This window comes from Polypterus senegalus, chromosome 13, assembly GCF_016835505.1.
Source record: "Polypterus senegalus isolate Bchr_013 chromosome 13, ASM1683550v1, whole genome shotgun sequence".
NCBI classification, from domain to species: domain Eukaryota; kingdom Metazoa; phylum Chordata; class Cladistia; order Polypteriformes; family Polypteridae; genus Polypterus; species Polypterus senegalus.
Window position 1 is genome coordinate 86,995,902 of NC_053166.1, and position 22,192 is coordinate 87,018,093.

Genomic DNA, 22,192 nt, shown 5'->3' on the forward strand with positions numbered 1-22,192 from the left:
GCCCTCTGAAACTAAAAAGGCACAGCACAGGTGCTTTTAGTAAATGTTTACATGATTTTTATGCATATATTAATCTGCACAAACTGGAATCCACCCAAATAGAAGAGACTAGTAAGTGACGCTCCCAAATGAGTTCTCCCTCATGCAGTGGGATTCCAGAAGTCTCCCCGCATCTGTATTACTTGCACAAAGTATTTGATGTCTAATGGTGTGTATAAGAACAGAAGATCCACCAGGATGGTAGTTGGGCTGGGGAGGTTTATCATGTCTTCTGCTGTTCCTAACACTGAGTAAGAGGATGCTATGAGGCTCTTACTTTTGGTTGAATTGAGCCAATTTCAGAAGTAATAAACATCCAAATTAGGCTGGCAACATTAACTCTAGGAGCAAGTACATCTTTTGACATCTGTGTTATGGTTGGCTATGCTATCATCAGGTTCCTTTAGGTACCTTACTAAATATTATTCGGAAATGCTTTATTATCTTTATTATTTAAAGTATTAATGGCTTTTTCTGACAAAACAGGATATTCATTTTTTACACTGATCCAAAAGTCAATTAAAAAGTGATCTTTAAAAACAGCTTTTAGGGAACTGTCAGAAGATAAATCAGTGAGCTTTTCTTTTTCCAGTAAAGTTATAGAAGTATATGAACTTACAGTATATCTCCTTGAAAAGAACTACGTATCCAGTTGTTTGATCAAGATATATTAGGTATATTAGGAAAATAGTCATTGACAGTTAATTGAAGCTGTTTGAGAAGCTGTTCAGTAATATCCCTTTTAATATTTTCGTTAAGTTGAATTTCATTTTCTGATAAAATGCTGCGGAGAGAACCAAAACATTCATAATCATTCGTCTCCAGACAGTGAATTCAAAAAGATGAACTTTTTAGCATGGCTTCTATTCTATCATGCACACTGAAAATGGTGACACCTGGGCCTTGTAAAGACAGATTTAAATCATTTAATTTTGAAAAAATGTCAGCTAAGTATGCAAGTTTTTGCAGCCAAAGAATATCAAATTTACAAGAGGACAAATGAAAAGGATTGTCAAGAAAGAATCTTCAGACTTCAATTCAAGCCAGCGGGTCAAAACTTTTCCACGAGAAGGCCATCTAACTTCTGTATGAAGAAGTAAAGAAATGTGAAGGCTTCCAAAGTCCTCACAAAGCACCTGGAGTTTGAAGGACGCGATTTTATAAAATTTACAATTTTTACAGAGCCAGTTAAAACACTGGCCAACTCTACAGAAATACGTTTACATGCCAGTATTTGTCTATGAAGACAGCAATGAGTCCATTCAATATTCTCATTGATCTTCTTTACTTGCGCCACCAGACCAGAAAATTTTCCGGTCATTGATTTTGCACCACCTGTGCATACACCCAAGCAAAAAGACCAGTTTATTCCTCATTTCTTTCAAAATAGTCATTGATAATATCGAAAATTGCTTCTCCTGTCATAGTGGTTTTCAGAGGTTTTGGAAATAATGCATTTTCTTGAATGGAATTCTTAAAAATGTATCTAATATAAACAAGCAATACTGCAGCATTTGCTACATCGGTCTACTCGTCAAGTTGGATCACAAAATAATTAAATTTTATTCTTTTCAAAAGTTCACTTTCCACATCATTTGCCAAATCATTAATTCTTCGCGACACTGTGTTATTTGATAAGGGAACCAGGTCAATTTTCTTTGCCGCCTTTTCTCCAAGCATACACTTCATGATGTTTTTCGCACACGGTCCAATCAAACTTTCTGCCAATGTATGTGCTTGTCCAGATCTTGCAGTTCTGTAACTTACTCGAAATAATGCCTCAAGAGCATTTTTACTATCTGCGTTTGAAGCTGACAGAAAAGAAGAAACACTACACTTTTTATTACCTGCTAATTTTGCTTTCAGTCTGTAGAGACGGTAGCTCACGACAACTTTCAGTATCATCACCCTGTGTTGGTACCAAATCAGGGACTGAAGTAGAAGAAGCAATTGATTGCTCGTCCAGCTTTTTGTCAGACTTGGTAAAACTACCCATTTTAACCATCGATCCATAATAAAATTACACAGTAATTATTATTCACTTTCACATTCGACGTGAACACGTTTAAGTAAAAAGTCTTTATCGTAATTTATTTACACACACTATGCACTACCAATGTACCTTATTAAAGTCACTCTTGGTTCTTAAGCGCCTCATACGATTCAATTTGACTCTACTCTGTCTGATCGCAGCGTTTTTATATCGGCAGACGTTGTTCTCATTCTTTCAAGCGCATTCAGGGTTCTCGGTTCGCTGAATTGGAAGTTTCTGGATCATACGAGAATGTACACGCAACGCCAGCGTAACGTTTCAGCGCGTTAGAGATTGTTACCTGTTGCGACTCGACAAGTGACATTTAATTGATTTGTTGACCCATTTTTATTATTCTATTATTAATAGTACTGTGAATATATTTGCCTACATTTAATATGTCGCTATATTTTTTTACGTTTGGGATTTAAAATTCCGCCATTACAATTGTCGTGGTGAAAAATTCATCATCAGAAGGCTTTTTACCTAAAAGTAAAGGCTATTAGGACTCAAGATAGACAGACAGAGTTTTAAGGATTTATTGCAATAAATCAACACAAAAAATAACAAGGGCTCAACCCAATACGGCCAAATTAGATTGAGCGACGATCATTTCAGCCATTGAAGCTTTTATAACAATTCCTTATCATTTTGGCTCATTCAATTAGCTGACTCTGCACCTGGTTCAACTGTTCATTGTTCCTCTTGGTGTCTGTTTGGCTTATTCTGATTGGTCTAAGACTGGGTGGATGGCTTCCTCTTTCCATCTTTGGGCTTTCCTGATGTAATTTCCTATCTTTTCTGACCTTGCTCTAATGAGCTGGTTTGCTTACCTCCGCTGACTCCCCTTTTACTCCCATTCGACCAAATCTTGAGTTTCCATGGGAACCCTTATCATCTCCTCATACTGGTCTCCTAGTGGAATGTGTTATTTTTCTATTCTGTTCCCATTTTTTCTAACTGGCCAAGGCTACTAATCCATATATGGGTTTTCCTCTCTTAGGCTTTCCAAACTTTTTACTATAGTGACCTGAAGCTTAAGCTTTAATTAAAAAGAAGTATAGTATGTGCTTTTCATTTGATCATTGCTTGCCATGCTTGATTTGTCTTAATTTCTACACTAAAGTTAATTGCTAATATATTCTTATAATATTTTTGCTAATGCCTGCATTTGCTAAGATTTTCTCTTCATGCATAGTGTGACCTTGCTTGTAGCAAAGGCCTTTTGTTGCCTTACTACTGATTCAGCAACTCAGCTGAATACAAAGGCCTTTTCTGTAAGTTATCTCTTCCTATCCTTGAATCACAGGTGTCCTCCGCTCTGATCCTGTCCAAAACTGGTTTCGCTGTTTCTTTTAGCTATTCTTTTCATTACTTTGGAAAATTTGCTGTAAGCCTATAAAATAATGCAATATAACTGATTTTTTAGTTAACCATTTGCTAGACCTATCGTATTTTGCTTTTATATTCTAATTTATGCTTAATCTAATGTTTTAGAAGCTTTTAATTACTTTCTATGACTCTATATGCTAATTTGCTATTCCCTTATGCTAATAAAAATTTTTCCTTCTACACAATATTTTGTAAAGTTTTTATAAAGCACGTGAACCACTGGGAGTTCGCGAACCACCAGTTGGGAATCACTGAGATAGAGTAAAGGAACAAGCCAGAAAAAGAGCTACATTTTATAACTACTGCCACACAAGAAAATAGAATGTGGCTTTGAAAAATGAAAGCCATACCTGATAATGCTAGATATATCATTTCAGATGGGCCAATAACTTAAAGTTGCATTTGATTCTTCCTGGTCAGCTTATCATCTACACAGGTCCAGAGAGCCTTCTTCAGTATGGTTGCTAACACAGATTTGTCTTCTCTAAATGGAGGAGAGCAAGACTTTTTAATCTCTTGTTATTGTCAGTCTGCAGTTCCTGAATAGCACACACATTCCTGGGCCATTCATCAATGGAATAACTCAGACACAGCAGACCACCACCTCGGGTCCATTTTTTTGGCATTTTTGAAACAAACAAAGAAAGGAAATTCAAACTATTAAGTAATAAAACTAGCCCTCTCTCTGTCACAGGTAGCCAATAATTCAGTCATATGAACTATAATTCCTGCTTTGGGGCAAATAAATCACAGGGGCTTACTTAAAGAAAGCTGCTTCTTTATTTATTTCACTATTAATTCTTAAATGACAATTTGCAAACAATTGTCAAAATATTGAATCATCTAGTCCATCACTTGCATGTGACAGCGACCTGCTTTCATTTTCTAGTTTTCTGTAATAGATAGATAGATAGATTATTAATCCCAAAGGGAATGCATGATTACGGCAGCAGACAAAAAAGGCACAAATATACATACAGTAAGAATTATAATAATCTTAAGTTTACTAACATGAGAACATCTGGGCAAACATTAAGAAAGATATTAGGTAGGTTAAAAGGCAGTTAGAGAGGAATACAGCAGATAAGGCGAAAGATGACCCAAAGAGACTGTTTCTGTATTTTAGTAGTAGAATAAGAGTCAAGGAGGAATGAAGTGCATCAGGAATAATAAAGGGGAGTTAAAATATACAGAGAGTAAAATAGCAGATGTTCTAAACTCTCATTTTTCTGAGGTATTCAGTTGTGAGGAAGTAGATAGCCTCCCAATGGTAAAAGATATTACTAAGAAGGTACAGTGTGATTTCGAAATTGTAGAGGGAGAAGTGCTGCTCAGACTAAATAGGCTGAAATCAAACAAATCACCAGGACCAGATAATATTTATCTTCGAGTTCTTAAGGGGGTTAGTGAGTACTTATTTAAACCCTTGACGCATATTTTAGGAAGTCACCCTGTCTTCAGAAGGACTGGAAAATGGCACATATTATCCTGTTGTATAAAAAGGTAATTTGGAAGATCCAGGCAACTATAGGCAAGTAAGCTTAATGTGCATTACTGGTAAATTAATGGAAGGAATTATTAAGGAAAATGTTGAGCAATACATGGCAAGAACAGGAGTTTTACTAAACAATCAGCATGGCTTCAGAAAATTGGAGGTCATGTTTTACCAATATGCTGGAATTCTATGAGGAAGTAACTAAAGGATATGATCAAAGTGGAGCTTATGATGTTATTTATCTTGACTTTCAGAAAGCATTTGATAAGGTGCCACATGAGAGGTTGGGCATTAAACTATAAAAGACGTGGGAGTTCAGGGTGATGTTTGTATGGGTGATGAATTGGCTCAGATGAAGGAAGCAGAGGGTTATGGTGTGAACATCAGAATTGGCTAATATTAAGAGTGGTATTCCACAGGGGTCGGTGTTAAGGCCGCTGCCATTTTTAATATATATATAAATGATTGGATAGGAATATAAGTAACCATCTGGCTAAGTTTGCAGATGATACCAAGCTAGGTGGATTGGCAGATAATCTAGATTCCGTTGAATCAAGATTTACAGAGGGACTTGGACAGCCTATAGACTTGGGCAGATTGGTGGCAGATGCAATTTAATGTAAGTAAATATAAAGTATTATTCGTAAAAATGTAAAATTTGAATATACAATAGTCTGAAAATCAAAAGCACACCTTATGAGAAGGATTTAGGAGTCATAGTGGACTCAATGCTATCAACTGCCAGAAGGTGTTCAGAAAGCATTAAGAAGGCTAAGAGAATGTTAGGTTATATAGCACAAGTCCAAGGAGGTTATGCTCAACCTTTATAATGCACTTGTGAGGCCTCATCTGGAGTACTGTGTCCAGTTTTGGTATCCAGGCTACAAATAGGACATAGCAGCGCTGGAAAAAGTCCACAGAAGATGACTAGGCTGATTCCAAGGCTATAGAGGTTGAATTATGAGGAAAGATTGAAAGGGCTGAGCCTTTTCAGTTTAGTTTCAGGCAAATTGCAGAGGGTCTAGTGTTGCTCTGCCCAGAGTTCTCAAACAGTCACAAATAAAATAAATTGGTTTGTGGGAGACATTCCAGTCAATCCTCCAAACTCATGACCGGAAGTGATGGAAAAATGGAGACCATAAAGCATTAAACAAAAAATGAAATCAACCAAAAACTCTCCTGTCCTCCTCATCTTCTCATCCATCCCTAAAACAAAATAACACTCCCTCGCTCTGGCCACTCATCTATCCTTTTCTATCTTTCTCTCAGTCTAAACTGATAACTTGCTCTCTACTCTGCCAATAAGTCTTCACATTTGCTCACTTTGTGACTCCAAAGTTATTGGACCCCGAATTGGAAACAACTTTTTATCCCAATATACCATTGTTTTCAGGTGATGCCCCAATTTACTTTCCAGAGTCAGGGTATTACTGGCACAAGCTAAGAAAGCCCGATCTATTGCTGGCTAATCAAGATCTTCTTGGGCTAAGCAGCAGATCTGTCAGTTGTGATTTAAGAACCTGTGTTTTCATCTTCTACCTGAGAGATTCAGTTTCAAGTTTTCTTTATTGACCACAGGCTCAAATTCCTTACCTGTGATGAAGGGGGTCTGTTAAAGGACTACCTGTCCAAGGAATAAAAAGACAGCAGAGAGCTGTTCTAAGTGACCCATGACAGGTACACACAAAATCCATGCATATAATGAGATGTTGAAGCTTTTCTTGGGTTAGTTGATGTTTGATGCCAATTGGGAAGAGTTTGATCAAGATAGAAATTAATCTGTTTTAAGTCAGATGGTTTTGGGTGGAAGATATGCTCTGTTGATTTTAATACACAAGCGTGGTTGCATCCTCTCTACAGTTTTTTGAAAGTCATTCAAAACATGGTATACAAAATAAATTGTTTACTAAATGTTTGTCTTTTCCAAACATCAAAGCTGGTGGGGCATAAAGTTCGTTGCAACCCCAAAGCAATAGTGGAGGTAGGCCCCTCTCCATGAAAACAAAAGCATTTGTTTTAAACCTCCTCCCTGTCTTCTGAAGTCAGAAACTATTGAACTAAGCAGTTTTTCAAAGACAGAATAATAATGAAATGTTTCGAGATTCCAGTGTTTTTATTTGCTTATTTTTGTTCTTTTTACCCGGGTCTAGGACTGGCAGGTTGCTTGGCACATATTAATTAATTAGTGTGCAAAATATCCCATGGTAGTCAAGGGAGTCCAATAGCCTGTACGGCAGAATCTTACTTTACTACTGCAGAATACTCCATAAATTAAATATGGAGAATATCATCAGTTGGGATATGCATATGTTTAGCAAATTTCAGTATATGGCGATGTATGGTCTAAAAACAAAAACACATCAGCTTTATGTGGAAAAATCTCTTTTTGCGACATATTCACACTTAACCACTATCTGTCACAGACCACCAGAGCTTCACCTGGACCATTTTCTATTGATGTCAGAAGTTGAGCACTAACTTCTTATAAATCACGTGCTGTCCTCTTGCTATCACTGCCACAGGACTATAGACCAATAACAGGCCTATTTATTGAACATCTAAATACAGTAATAATGCAATGCCTGAGTGGGCTTCTGATTTTTTCCTTTCTTTCCTTTTTTAACATCCATCCATTTTCCAACTCACTGAATCCGAACACAGGGTCACAGGGGTCTGCTGGAGCCAATCCCAGCCAACACAGGGCACAAGGCAGGAACCAATCCTGGGCAGGGTGCCAACCCACCGCAGGACACACACAAACACACCCATGGCAATTTAGAATTGCCAATCCACCTAACCGGCATGTCTTTGGACTGCGCCCGGAGGAAACCCACGCAGACATGCAAGCTCCACACAGGGAGGACCCGGGAAGTGAACCTGGGTCTCCTAACTGCGAGGCAGCAGCGCTACCACTGCGCCACTGCGCCACTGTGCCGCCCCTTTTTTAACATTTTATTGAATTTATTCAAAGCAAGTGTTTTTTTTTTTCATTTTATAAGAAAATCTCCACACTCTCTTTTAATCCTGTGTGATTTAGAGGATTTGGCCTTCTGCCACTCAAACATCCAGCCCCACCAAGCCTGCTCCCAGGCACTCATCTCGTACTCACAGACTGCCATCTTGCAGTCCTGCCTGTCAAAAGTTCTCTGAACTTTTGTAATATTTTTCCGCAAACTCAATGGGCATTGAGTAATTTATAGCATCAAGCAACGTGACAGTCTAGTCTCTCATTATTTTGCTTCTTCTAAAAATGTGCTAAACAAGTTTTTCTGTTCTCAAAAATTAAAATCTATACTTTGTGGCTGTCTTTGTGTAGATTTGATAAAGGTGCCTTTTGGACCTAGAGGCCTCCTGCCATGTGGGTTTCCACTGGGTGTCTCCCACTCACTGATGTGGCAAGTCCACAAGAACAGCCAGCCTGCGGATTATGGTTTTGTATCTTATTTTAAACTTTGCAACCTTTCTATACTTTTTGGGCACAATTAACTGTAAATATCTGCAACTCACTCTAAGGTTAAGTTTAAATGCCCATCTAACTACTGTAGAGTTGAGATGGATTTATTTCCTAACATGAGCAATTGGCCCTCAAAATGTTGTCATGCAGTGATTAGCGTTATAAATATCGGGCAATTATTACATTTTAGTGGGAGAGAAGGAATCAGTAATAAAAGCAAGCAAGTAAAAAAGGTATATGCAATGTTCATTAAAGCAGTGAATGTCTTTGGGGTCTGAGAAATGTCAAGTGAAGCCTATTAGAGCACCTTGCTTTGTCCAGTCAATAACAGCAGTTACTCCAGAGCAGTTTCAGCTTACTGATGACCTCCAAACAAGCAGACCCAGCATCTGAGTTCTCAGTAGACAAGGATAGAGTTAACGCCATTATTGATGTTAGGATGTTCAAAAATGAGGGCATGAAGTCACAAAACTGTTGTCACAAGAATAATGAAAAGACATCAAAAAGGTTTGGGGCAGCCATGCGTATATTGTGCCCTGGCTGCAAAATGGGTTTGGTTCCAGCGCAAAACAGAACTGATTTTAATGCTGTAAAGATGGTGGCTTTAAAAGGCTGAGACAGGAAGTGATGTCATCTGGACCAGAACCGACACCATCAAAGGCACTGGAAACGGAAGTAATGTCTTCGGGATAAGAAGTGACAACATCAATGGTGCCAGAAGTGGAAGGGATGTCATCAATGGTGCCGGAACCGTGCAGGATTTCTTGTGGATGGTTTGCAGAGGATTGAGAGAGAAAGTCAGTGCGCTTCGCCACCCCCTGGTCTGGCTTGGAACTACTATTGTTCACACCCTTTAGCTGTCTCCTAATCGCAAGTGTGTGACACTGTGAAGAAAGAGGTGTGCTCACAGCTTTTTCTGTGATGAAAGCTTTTATTCACAGATTATCACTGGGATGAAATTTAGGTCCACTACTTTGAACAAGACACCAAGAGACAGCCAATGGCATTACCTCATCTTGCTTATTGCAATACCTCAACAACTAAAGATATAACTAGTGTATTTCATTTTTCGTAGACAATAGTGCCATATGGTCAAATTATTAACTCAGAACTCCACATTCAAACTCAAAAAAAGCTGTGGAAGAATTTAAGGATAATTTGACCACCCAAAAATAATTTTTAAAACTCAATATGATAATACATGACCACATACATATTTAAAAACAAAGGAAGCAATGACATAACTTGAGTGAACTGTCTTTGCTCATCTGCCCTACATTCCACCTCTTTCTTGTTAGATTTCCATCTCTTTGTAGCCTACAAAGCTCCATAAACAGACAGTACAGCAATTTCTCTTCTCTCTCTCTCTCTGTCTTCTGCCTCCACTCCACCTCTGGAAAGCTTCGTCCCTCTTCCTCCCGATTCTGGCTCCTCGAATGAAATGAGGCAGTCGCTTTTATGCAGCATTTCAGTTGGCCCATCAGCATTATCTAGAAGTACTCACAGGTATGGTGAAAGCCTAAAGAAGGACTCTGCAGCTCCCCCTGGTGGCCCCCATAATACCCAACAAGGCTGTTCCAAACTCCAATACCCATGGAGTATTGCATGCTGCATTCCAGGGGGGCTACCATCTAGCGTTCCAGGGAAGGCAGTACCCTGTGAACATCTGCTCCTCCAGTCCTTCCTTTATGACAGCCTTCCAGCAGGGAAAGATCCCCAGCTATCCGTCACAAAACGATATGAAGATTACTGAAAAAATGAAGAGGTGGCTGCGAGTGCAGGATGGACACTGGCACAAAGCTGTTGAAGTTAATCAAAATTATATAGAGAAAGGATGAGTCTAGCAAATACATCTAGTTATCCCATAATAATGTTCACATCATTCGATAATAAATTACTAGAAATTAAAAATTGTGCTGCAAACCCTTTTGAGCTAGCATTATATTGTACATTGTACAATGTAGTAACCACTGATGTAGGATTCATGTAAACTATGCCAGATTATTCAAACAATAATGTTCAAATTGTCCGAAATATACAATAAATATCATTTTGTTTTTGAAGTGTTATATAAAATAATGAAATATCAAAATCAAGATATTCTAGTTAAGGCAATAGATGTAATGTCTCGGCCAGGGTTCCTCATCTAGCTGGGGTTCACATTCACATTTCATATCTCCTTTGTTAATTTTTGATTCTTTGATTTATGTTATTTTTTGGTTTAGATTTTGTTTATGTATATGTAGGCTCTCTGTGTTATGTTCCATGTGTTTTGTGGTGGTCCCCGAAAAGTAGGAAACCCTTCCTGAGAATTGAAAATACACTGAAAAATCCAAACAGTGAATGGGTATTTGCCTTGTTTCCTTGTACATGTAGACACCGTCTGCTATCCTTTATAGATGTCATTTTCAAAGTGGTAACCAAAAAAGAGATCTCTGTAGTTTAGAGTCTACTGTGAGAGGAGACTCTTTAGTGCAGCATTTCTCAACTTTTAAGTATTTGCGACCCGAGTTTTCATAACAGTGAACGTTTTTTTTGAAAGGAGCCCACTAATACCAATTTGTTCTTTTTTAATTAATGATATATCATAGATGCATATTTTATGTTACCTGCTTAACTTTTATCGACATTTATCTAACTCTATATTTATCTTTCTAGTATAGTATCAGAATGTAGTTTAAGTTAATTTGTTTTGGTTTCAATAGATGTATTTTTCATATTTTTGATTCTTGCTTTCTTTTTTTCACATCTTCGTGCCCCCCTTTTTGTTACTTCGCACCCCTGTAGGGGGGCCCGCCTCACAGTTTGAGAACCACTGCTTTAGTGTGTGAAAATGTGTGTAAAATATTGCAGTGTGACAAGCTGTCAGCTATGGTATTTTATTGTGGTTTCAGGTAGGTCTTGCTTTGAGTTTTGTATTTTGGATTATTGCGTGATTTGTTTCTTTTCTGTTTTCTTGTTCTATTTTGGTCTTGTTTCTGTTCATTGTTTCATAATTGTTAGTTATGTAATTTTGGTTACCACTGTTACATTAGCTAATTCTTCTTAATCTTTTGTCCATAATGTTATTAAATTGAAGGCTAAGTTGTGTAGCAAGACCCCAGATTAGGTATTTGCCATCAGATGCTGCCTTTAAGCTTTACAATGGTACCTGACAGTTATATAAAGCACTGGCTGCCAGTACTCAAGAACAGTGGCATTAGTTGATCTCTAGCTGTGTTTCTGCTCTGAGCAATCTGTTTTTGTTTTGTTCACTTTATTATAACTATTTGGAAATAGTCTGTCCAAATGAAAAAGATTTATTTATTTCTTTAAAGAAATAGGAGATAAAGACAATGAACGAGCAAAATCAAAACAGTACTAAAATTACTCAAGATTTAATTCAGACCAAAAATAATCTTCTTTGAAAAAAACCAAAATTAAATTTGAGCAGGACAGTCTCAGTTACAATGTGAAAGTCAGTCAAGAAAGAGGGTGGCACTGTTGTGTAGCTGACTAAATGCAAGACCTTTATACTTACAACCTCCAGCCACCTTTCAGCAGGTTGAGTTCTCACATACCTTTGTCGTTACCTGACACACTTTTGTATTTGCCTTGCGGTGTGAACTGAATCTGCCGGGTTGCTACTCAGAGGCATGTCCTTTGAGGTTTGCAAGTGACATCTCTGACACGCATAAATTTAGCTGCCTGAGTGAAGTGTTCTCTGTACATTGTGTAAGCCCCATGTTCACAATGGCTTCCTCCAGTTACAGTTTGTGCATAATGACATGTGTTAAAAATGTTGCCAGGCTACCATTCTGTTTGAGGTTTATCCATGCAGTTTATCCTAATATTGTGTAAAAGTCCAAGATTTGGGCCACCACCATGGTAACCATGTATAATTAGAAAAGATGCAATCATGAATTACACACAATTTGTGGATGTGTCTTTTCAGATGAGTGTCTTTATTTAAACCAGTCATTAGTAACTTGATAGTGTGCACAGCAAAAGTCTAGGAACAGCCTGATCATTTCACAAAAAGTTGCATTTGGAAAGTGTCTGGATATTGGATTGACCTTGACTTAGTTGAGCCGAGGATGATATAGTTCGTGTGCTTTACCAACAGACGCAACCATGTGTTGTTCTCTTCAAAGCGACTCTCTTTATTTGGTAAAAGAAGCAGGAGTGGGGTATGTGGTGCTTGCTTGGTTGAAACTAATATTAGAGAAAAAGTAAAATACACTAGCATTAACTTCTGATTCTTGTTGCTTCATATTTGGCTCTTGTTTTCCACTTTCCTATCTGTTGCATTATGTATGTGTCAAATACACCTTTTGTGATTCAAATAAGAATAAGAAATTAAAAAAGACCGATTAAGTTCTCCAATCAATTTTCTCATTCTTCAAAAGCAACTGAGACTTTGAAGGTTGCAAACATTTTGTACCAATCCAGAAAATCACCGTGTCCTCCTGAGGTATTTTGTGAATTATGCAAATTCAAAGTAAATTCTTAGGATTATTAACATTGTGTTTCATATGTGAAATAGACTCATGATGTGCATATCCTTCAGATTAAGGCTCACTTGTCTCTTGCAGAGGAACGTGCTTCACAGGAGAAATCTAACTTTCGCAAATTAAGAGGGCAAGTTTTTAATAAATCTGTGAGCATGTACAGTACTGTGCATTGTCACACACGTACGCATGTGAGACAGCTTAAGGGCTCTGGTGATGGTAATTACCTGCCGAACCAGGGGATGACACTGTGGTCTAATGCCTTCTTTCTTCCTACCTCAGCAGAATGGAAGATTGACCGTGTCCCTAAGTGACGTCTTTACTTTCAAACCATGGAAAAACATAGAAGACGAAACTTCAGTGAATGTGAGCCTGAGGTATTACTAACATTTGGCAGATTTTAAGGAGTGGGCAGGGGAGACATGGCTCCACCAACAAATACACGAATATAAAGGGAATTTTTTCTCAATATTTAAGGACACAGTTAATGTAAATCTGCTAATCAATGAATTAGACACGATGTCTTTAATAGCATAAAGTTACACAATGCACACCCTTTATAGCTTAAAATCGTCACCCCATGTTTGCCATTCCATAAATCAATGACAAACTGTTATTTCATATGATTTAGGTCATGTCTGGTGACCTTTAGTTAGCAAACATTCATCAGTTTTATTGCTTATAGAGATAATTAATTGTCTTATCAGTAAGTGCCTGGACTCTAAGTTACTCTTTACACAAGAACATAACATTGTTTTCACATACCTCGGATGTCTACCTGTAGACATATTTTATAAGTATCTTATACTTAACAAGTACTGTCATGCATGAGCGCTTTGGAAACATGACGTGCCAGGGGACAAAGGCAGGATATTAACCTCTCTCTTTCTATTTCTTCAGAAAAGACAAAGCAACACTGCCATTATTCCGCCCAGAAGACTCAAAGAACCACAACACTTCCGGGTCCCTTTCTACCCTCTGGTCCCCGTTTGATGACGTCCTTTACCCATCCATCACCACATTTTTCCTAGCCTCCCACTGTTTAATTTCTGGTCCGTTTCCATAAATTGTCCGTCTACCCATCCTTGTGTGTCTAATGATTTGCTGGAATTATTTTGACTGTTATTTTTTGCAGTGTACTGGGCTAAAAACCCCAAACCTTGGACGTTGTTGTCTGTATTTATTACAGTACCTATAAAGGTACAGATTTGGGACTTAAAGAAAATATCTAGCCTGCGGTGGGTTGGTGCCCTGCCTGGGGTTTTTTTCCTGCCTTGCACCCAGTGTTGGCTGGGATTGGCTCCAGCAGACCCCCGTGACCCTGCAGTTAGGATATAGCGAGAGGGTTGGATAATGGATGGAAAATATCTAGTATGTAACTGTTTAACATATATGAAACCCAGTTCATCACTTATTATTTAACAACTACATATATTTTCCTAGTAATAGGTTTTAAAGTTAACAGAGCAGAATACAAACCCTGAAGAGACACATGCAAATTGAGCATATATTCTGCCACATGGGGTCACATCCTGGGTGCTCACTGTGTGGAGTTTGTATGTGGATTCACACGGGTTGATGCTGGTTTCTTCCCACAGTCCAAAGACATGCAGGTTAGGTGAACTGTCAATATAATATCGTCCTCTGATGTATATGTGTGGGTGTGTTCACCCTGCAATGGGCTGCGCTCTATCCAGGGATTATTACTGTTACACTTTAGGATAGGCTCCAGCAGCCTCCTGCCCTGGATAAGTGGCTTAGATAGGCTCAATGAATACTATAATCTGTCCTACTCAAAGCAACTCTCACTATCATGTTGCCAATCCAATAAACCAGATAAATATACTGTACAATTTCAGTTACAGGTGTGGCCACTAGAGGGCATCACTGAGCTCCAAATCCCAATCACAGCTACACAAAGACAGTCCAGGATTCAAATGAACTCATTTTACTTTCACAAAGATTCCTTTGAAAGGTTTCTTTTCACTCAGCAGTGTGCAATCTCATCCTTGATGAACTTTGTCCTCTTCCACCCGACTCCAACTCCCTGGGCACAGTGGAGGGCTCCCTTTTAAATCTGACCTTCCACTACATTGGCCTCCCAGCTGGGTAAGGGATTTCCTTCTTCTGCAGCTGGGATGAAAGTCTTACAGTACGAGCTGCCCTAATTTTTCTCCATGTCTGCCTTCTGGTTGTGATAGAGAACATCAATGCCTCCCTTTCTGTCCTTCAGTTATCCTAACCTTCCAGCCAGGTAAGGGAAAAGGGTCCATCCTAGCTGTGACAAGGTTAGTTTGATGTTTCAGATTTAACTCTAGGAATTTCCTCTTTTACATGCCTGAAAAATGCTCCGCTCGGCAAACAGATCCTCGATAGTCAGCATGAGCGACTGAACAGTACAGCATATGGCTGTAGCTTATGACTGCTTGTATAAAAAGGGGCATGTAGTCTGATTAAATATAAATCACATGTCACACATACTACTGTGACAAATATTTAAAAAGCAAAAATGTGATAGTTGTCTCTTTGATGACGCAAATAAATAACAGAAAACACTCCAACCTTTAAATCGAATAATAAGTCAGATCCAAATGTTACACTATACATACATTTTCTAACTTTTAAAATCAGAAAGTGTTTGTTTTACCATAGTTAAAATACATAGACAAACAAACATAATGTTTTCTGTTATTTAAATATCAGTAATGGTATTTGCGTCCTTTTCCATGATAATGACTGTCTTAACAAGCCAATTTAAACCCTCTAAAACTGTCCTCTTGGAGTTGCGTGCTGAACTGGCGTGTACATTACAGAGATCAGAATGCAGAAATCATGTGCTCCCTGTTCCATTACAGGGTTAGAACATCTGGGTTTAGAAAATGGTTAGATGAATAGACATACATGAGCATGTAACTGACACTTCATTGAAATATACAATGAAGAGAGATTTTCAGTTCACTTCACCTCACCTGGAGTCGCTACAATGCCAACTCCAATAAAGTCTGCGTAGGACTTATGGCTGGTCAAAATGTTCTGTAACTTTAATTCAGGTTTTTGTAAGAAATGGCTTACACATGTTTCTGAGCATAAATATGTTTTATACATGAGTCGCCAGGTTTCTGCCTTAAACTGGTTACTCACCTTATCCTGGTTTTATGTATGTATTGTCAGGGATGCCAGGGGCCATGACCCGGCCGGGACGACAGGAAGGACTGGATGTGGGTCTGCACCCACCCTGGATCACGTGGGGGTTGCCTTCCGGGTTGCTTTGGGGGCCATGGGTACAGGGCATGGAAGCCCTACCCTGTAGGGGCCCGTGGTCACCGCCAGGAGGCGCCCCAGTGCCTTGGGGACCTGTTACCCAAGATTTATGACGGCGCCCGGAGAGCAGCCGGGAGGACAGCCGGCACTTCCGCCACGCTGGGCGCAAAAGAAGATTGCCGGGAACACCTGGGGCTAATCCGGGTCCTCTATAAAAGGGGCCGTCTCCATTCATTCGAGGCTAGAGTCGGGTGGAAGGAGGACGAAGCAGAAGAGAGTGGAGGCGGACCAAAGAAAGGCATTGTGGCCAGGACTTTGTGTTGGGGTTCGTTTTTGCACTGAACTGGGTCTGAGTGACCTTTGAACTGGGGTCTTAGTGACCAAATTATTGTAAATAATTTTGTAAATAAACGTGTGGTGGTTCTTAAACAAGATGTCCGCCTGTCTGTGTCCGGGCCAAGTTCACAGTATATATAAATTCGATCAATGTTTGTGTCAAGGGAAATATGGAAGCCACTTATCCTTGTGCTGCGGTAGCCTATAATAAACCAATGGGCTGCATCAATGATGTAGATTAGGCAGGGCTGTCTTAAGATCTGGGCGGAATGGGCACTGGCCGGGGCCCACAGGAGCATATGGGTACCTGATGCTTATGTATGTTTCTGTTTTACTATCGAAACAGGGGCTCCAGCGTACTACTTTGCCCAGAGGCCTATGATGCTGTTAAGATGGCCCTGAGATTAGGCACAGACATTCTACCCTCTCATGTGCAGTCAACAGAAAAAATATAAGAAAAATGCAGAAAGAAACACACTTCAGCTGTCCTGATTGTGACGTTGGGCTGTGCATTGGTGATCGCTTCAAAAAATCTCACACAATGGATGTGTACTAAATCTGCATCAGTACAGCATGGGACAGTAGTCATAACTTTCATACTGTTTTTATGTTGACTTTTTGGTATTTACATGTTTCTGTTAGGCATAACATAATTTTTTATTGTCAAAAAAAAAAAAAAATAATTCAACATTTTTGCCTTGTTTTTCCAGGGGTAACAAGAAGGCTACAGAGAAATGGAGCATAACACACACATCTCCCAGCAGATGGTGCTGTTGTGCAAGAATTAAATAAGTAAAATAAGTAGTCATTAACATCTACAGGTATAGCAAAACACAATTTAGTCATCATATTAAAAGTTTTCAAGCTTTCCATGGTATGTGCAATGCAATATCTTATCTTAATCTTCTTTTTGGAATATGTGCCTGGTGATGCTAGCCTGATTTCAGGTTGTTTCAACCTACCATTACAACCTTGCAGCATACGTTTGCTCATCTGTGCAATTCCGCCTTGGGGCCCAAAGGCCAGAGCCCTTTAAGCAACCCATTGATTGATTTTTGTGACACAATTTAAAGTGTGCGTCAACTTGCACATCAAGCTTGCTGTGTTTCAGCCAAGGTCCAATTCAAATGACTGTGTTAGATCTGTTTTGTTCATTTTTGATTCTTTTATTTATATTGATGTTAGTTTTGTTGTTTATTTGCATTATTCTTTGTTTTTCATTCTGTCTATGTGTGTAAGATGCCTGGGTTTTATGTTCCATGTGTTTCGTGGGTGGTCACCCAAGAGGTGGGGCCACCTGCCAATCAGTACCAGGAACTGCCCTCCACCCTATAAATCTACAGTAGAATGTATCTCACAGTCCCTAGGAGTTTATTTCAAAGGTGCCAAACTTTTTTTGTCAATTTTCTGTGTTTTTGCTACGCCTTGTAATGCATGTGATCTTTTTGATTTTAGATTTTTTGCTGTGTTTTTTTTTACTTTGATTTGCTGTATTGAGACTTATTTTCTTTGGATCGCCTTGTCTCTCAGGCAATTCCATTTTGTCTTTTGTGTACCATGGAGCGTCATTGCTATTGGAATACAGTTTTGTTAAGAACAAATCTTTATTTTTTTATAAAGTTTGCCTATTTTTCTAGTATATCATATATCCCCCCTGTAGTTAGCATTTTTGGAAGTGGTTTTGTAACTAATTCATAATGTTGCTGATTTGGAATAGACATCATTTTTATCATGAGTTACACTGATTACTTGAACAAAAATTGGAAATTTGTAAATATTTATTGTACTTCTGCTTTTGATGTTGAGATATCTTTTATTGTATGACAATATGTTGGTAGATCTCTATTTGTGTGCTTTTCCTGCATTATTCGGCTGACATTTTCTCATCTCTAGTGCTGCTTGTCTGCTACATTGTGAAGCGCAGTGTCTCTCTCATGCTCCCACAAGTGAAGTTTACTGAAGGTCATCTCATTCCTTGGCTGTGCTCCAGTGCTGCTACTACCACTCCAGTCTTCCACATCTCCTTCCACTTGGCTCCAATGATCTTTTCTTTGCCCGCACATTTACTGTATGCCCATTAATACTGTTAGCTCTGCCTCACGCTGCTTACTTGGAGTCAGTTGCAGCACCATCTGCACTCACTTTTCCCAACTCAGTGAGCAAACCTAAGCCAGAATCCTTATAGGATTGCCAGTGGCCACATATTTAGGCTGCTGAATTTAAGATGAGTAGCTGGCCTTGTAAGTTCTTCTGTTTAAATACTTTATTCTCTTTCTTTCACACACTCACACAGCCTCTACATGACTTCTCAGGGTGGCCCCGTCCCTTCTGAGAGCAGCTCACTCTGGCCCCATCAGAATTTTCATGCTAAAAACTCTACTGGTTCTAAAAGCTCCTGATCTAACCATTTGGATATAACAGATGTAACAAAGTTGTATGTATTCATGTAGTGCCCTGTAAGCTGGTTATCCCCATTGGGCACCTGGGATGCAAACTTAAGTCCATAGCCCACGTGGAAGGCAACCATCATAGTGTGCTGAGCCCAAGGAGAACTGATTTGGCTTAACTAACTAATCAGACTTTGGCCTATAAGGGTATCTTTTCTGTTTGTACCCTGATACACTAAGATGAATGTACTGATCTTATTTCTGACCGCTGTAGTGGTCACTCTGGAATATTGTGTACTGTTTTCCTATATATGGTAGCACTGTAAATAACAGTAACCAGGCTGCAGCTCAGAGGACCCTGGCTTTTTTTTTGCACCCATTTATTCAAAAATACCATAATTGCACATTTGCATTGATGAAGTACCTATTAAGAGATATCCATTAAAAAATAAAAGCATTTTCAAAGATAAACAAAGAAATAGATATAAATACAGTATATTTACAATGAAACATATTATTAAGGGGCATTTTCCTAGCTATTTCTAAGACAAGTGTCAAAGTGACAAAAGTCTGAAAACAATATTTACCTGTATAGACCCTTCATTTTGGTGGAATTACTCAGACCTTTAAAATCAACAACCTTTTCTTTGAATGTGAACATGTTACTACAGTGGCATGGTGGCACAGTGGTAGTGCTGCTGCCTTGCAGTTAGGAGACCCGGGTTCACGTCCCGGGTCCTCCCTGCGTGGAGTTTGCATATTCTCCCCGTGTCTGTGTGGGTTTCCTCCCAAAGACATGCAGGTTAGGTGCATTGGCGATTCTAAATTGTCCCTGGTTTGTGTGTGTGTGCACCCTGTGGTAGGCTGGGATTGGCTCCAGCAGACCCCCGTGACCCTGTAGTTAGGATACAGTGGGGCAGATAATGGATGTTACTTCAGTGTAGCAACCATGCTGCCTAATTAACGTGCAACATGCATGAATCAACAGATGAATATGAACAATTAAAATGAGGTGAGCCAATAGGAAAGTCAAGAAAACAAGTGTGTATTTAAAAGACAATCTCATTGGTACTGAAGCCTCAATATTTGTATTTTTATTTCATTGATTCCAAGAAAATAAATTACAGCTCAGTAAGACAGACAGTACTGTTCAAATCATAGCAGATCACACACTGAGGCATCTATGGGAATAAAAACCTATTGAACCTTCAGCTCTGTTATATTCTGCTTTGCTACCTGTGTTTAATATGAAATAAAATATTACCTGCAAAAATGCATCAAAAATATGTTCAGCGTTTGTGCATTGTTTATTATTATAAAAAGAAGGATAACTGAAATTGCTTTAAAATAATTTATTACAAAACAGAGAAGCACTGCATATGCACATTGGTTATCAAGACTTATGAAAATAAAATAACAGCTGTTTTCAAATAGCTAATGACTGTTGAGAACTTTGACCCCATGGTAACAGTACTTCAGGTTGAGTTAAACCCACAAAATAAATATAAATAAAATCTAGAGTACGTGGGATTGGAAATCAGTCCATAAGAACAGGCATAAAGTGGGGGAGACAGCCATGTTCTAAGCTACAGTGGACCCGCTAGCTATTTTCATAAGTTCCAGATTGAATGCATGTTGAAAATAGAAGCTGTTGAATGAATGAAAATTATGTAGTTTTTTTTTAATGTAACAGTTTATATGAATTTTAAATAAACATGTTTAGTTATTTTGGTGGATCTAACAGCCTTTAAATGTACACTTCATAACCGATCAATAGCACCTGATGACCCTGACTCTTTCGATAAAACTAACACAATGTCTTACTATTCATCCATTCAGAAATACCAGTAATTTTCTCAAACTAAATAACGAGAAAACTGAAATTTTAGTAATTAGCAATAATGGATTCAATGAGGTTATCAGAAATAAACTTGATGCATTAGGATTAAAAGTTAAGACGGAAGTAAAAAACTTAGGGGTAACTGTTGACTGTAACCTGAATTTTAAATCGCATATTCATCAGACCACTAGGACAGCATTTTTTCACTTAAGAAACATAGCTAAAGTTAGACCTCTTATATCATTGAAAGATGCGGAGAAATTCATTCACGCTTTTGTTTTCAGTAGACTAGATTACTGTAACGCACTCCTCTCAGGACTACCCAAAAAAGACATAAATCACTTGCAACGAGTGCAGAATGCAGCTGCTAGAATCCTAACTAAGAAAAGAAAATCCGAACACATTTCTCCAGTTTTGATGTCACTACACTGGTTGCCTGTGTCATTCAGGATTGACTTTAAAATACTGCTTATGGTTTATAAAGCCTTAAATAATCTCGCTCCATCTTATATATCAAAATGTCTGACACATTATATTCCAAACCGTAACCTTAGATCTTCAAATGAGTGTCTCCTTAGAATTCCAAAAGCTAAACTTAAAAGAAGTGGTGAGGCGGCCTTCTGCTGCTATGCACCTAAAATCTGAAATAGCCTGCCAATAGGAATTCGCCAGGCTAATACAGTAGAGCACTTTAAAACACTGCTGAAAACACATTACTTTAACATGGCTTTCTCCTAACTTCACTTTAACTTAATACTGATACTCTGTATGTTCAATTCATCATAATAACTATTCATAGTGGCTCCAAAATCCGTAGTGACCCCAACTCTCTCTTCTGTTTCTTTTTCCGGTTTCTTTGTGGCGGCCTGCGCCACCACCACCTACTCAAAGCATCATGATGCACCAACATTGATGGACTGAAAGCCAGAAGTCTACGTGACCATCATCATCAGGTCCTTCCATGAAAACCCTAAATACAAAGAGGACTGTTTGACTTATGTTAGGTAGATTGCCCAGAGGGGACTGGGTGGTCTCGTGGTCTGGAATTCCTACAGATTTTATTTTTTTCTCCAGCCTTTGGAGTTTTTTTTTGTTTTTTCTGTCCACCCTGGCCATCGGACCTTACTTATTCTATGTTAATTAATGTTGACTTATTTTTATTTTTTATTGTGTCTTCTATTTTTCTATTCTTCATTTTGTAAAGCACTTTGAGCTACATTTTTTTTGTATGAAAATGTGCTATATAAATAAATGTTGTTGTTGTTGTTGACCTCAAACAGCACAATTAGGATGCTTGTTTCCAGGTATGAAAATCACTGCTTAGGGGTGTTGTAGCTTGCCCATTATCTAGAGAGCGTACTCTCAGTTTTGGGTGAAAATAATAAAAAGATGCTTTTGTACCAGAATTGAGAACTGTTCACCACATAAGCTAACATCCATAAAATGTTCCAAAAAACTTCATGTAC